At 38.8% G+C, this 1,678-nt stretch overlaps 1 pseudogene across 1 annotated transcript; it reads left to right on the top strand.

Annotated features, from left to right (window-relative positions):
- Positions 1-971: 971 nt before the first annotated feature.
- On the top strand, positions 972-1,471 carry LOC309863133 (ferritin light chain pseudogene; annotated as a pseudogene). The gene has a single exon. The product of its transcript is annotated as a ferritin light chain pseudogene (transcript).
- Positions 1,472-1,678: the final 207 nt, after the last annotated feature.

Below are 1,678 nucleotides of genomic sequence, written 5' to 3'. Positions count from 1 at the left end.
TGCATGATATATCAAAGAGCATACATCAAGGTCACTATAATTTTAGGTTTTAATTATATATCACATGCACTTCAGATTAATAATATTGAAAGTCTATCAATCAAGATTCTGGCATTTAGTGATAAGAAATATATAAATTGGTTATAATCTCTATAATAGAAGCAATTTTAGCTCCACCTTGTTCAGGAGTAATATCTGAATCCCAGTAGAATACCTCTCTGTTTTCCTTTTGTGCATTTAACATTATTACATTTGTTTGTAGTTATTTATTGTTCATCTCTCTAACTAAGCTGTGAAACTTTGGCATATAAGAACATGGTATTATTCTGGTAACCTTAAGATCCAGCACCAGAATAGAATAAAAGAATAGATTTAGTATACATTGAAAAATGAGAAAACAATATTTTCAATAATAGCAGTCACCTTAAGTAATGTTTATTATTTTAAAACATATTAAATTTAATTTAACAGAAGTTGATAATCATGTGAAAGTTTATGAACTTGTTACTGCAGAGGAAAAAAAATGATACAAAAAATCCCATATCTATTTATTCTCAGTTAATCTACAGTGTAATGGGTGAGGACATGTGTGAGACCAATTATTAAAAGTGAAGCTAGTGCCATTATCAACAAATTTGTAGATTGAAAGGGAAGATTGCTTATGTAGCAGTCTGAATAATGGCCACCCAAAAAGGTCAAATATTAATCTCTGGAATATGTAAATTTTGCCTTATGAGGAGAAAGGGCCTCTGCAGATGTGATTCATGATCTTGATTTGAGAAGATTATCATGGATTGAGTAAATAGGCCCTCAGTCTAATCACAAGTGTTATCAGAAAGAAGCAGAGGAAGGTTATACAGACAAAAGAAGAGAAAGTTATATGAAGACCAATAGGGAGAAATTTAAAGATGGCAGCCTTCTGACACCAACCAACACCTTATTTGAGCCTAGTTCCTTATTATGGATCGCCCATGAGCTCTCAGATTCCTCACAATTATTCCATGAGGTGAAGGCTGCTATCAACCATCTGCTCAATATACGGTCTGTGGGCCTCTTATACCCATGTCTCTGGGCTTCTATATTAACCTTGATGAGGTGGCTGTGGAGAACTGGCCCACTTCTTCCTTGAGCTGACTAAGGAGAAGCACGAGGATAGTGAAAGTTCCAGAAAGAGGCAAAACCATCGTAGAGACCTTGTCCTCTTCAGGGACCTGCAGAAGCCTTCCCAAAATGAGTGGGGTAAAACCGTGAATGCTATGAAAGCTGCCCTGGATCTGCAAGCCCTGGGTACCTCCCACCCTGGGAAAGACTCTTATCTCTGTGCCTTCCTGGAAAGCCACTTCCAGGATGAGGATGTGAAACTCATCAAGAATATGGGTGACTGCCTGACTAACCTCTGCAGGCTGTCTGGCCCCCAGGCTGGGCTGGGTGGGTATCTCTCTTCAAAAGACTTATCCTCAAGCAAAACTAGGAGTTTCTGAAGACCAGCAGCCTTGGAAGGGCCCCTCTGGTATCCCTGTGGTGCCAGAGCTCATGTGTGAAACTTTTCCTGCAGCCACTGGGCAGCTTTTTAACCACCCTGGAGTCTTCTCCCAAGCAGTGGATGAAATGGAAACAATAAAGCTTTCTGAAGCAAAACAAACAAACAAACAAACAACAACAACAAAACAAAGATGGC

This window comes from Mustela nivalis (genome assembly GCF_964662115.1).
Source record: "Mustela nivalis genome assembly, chromosome: 4".
Lineage (NCBI taxonomy): Eukaryota > Metazoa > Chordata > Mammalia > Carnivora > Mustelidae > Mustela > Mustela nivalis.
This window is presented reverse-complemented; position numbering and strand designations above follow the sequence as displayed.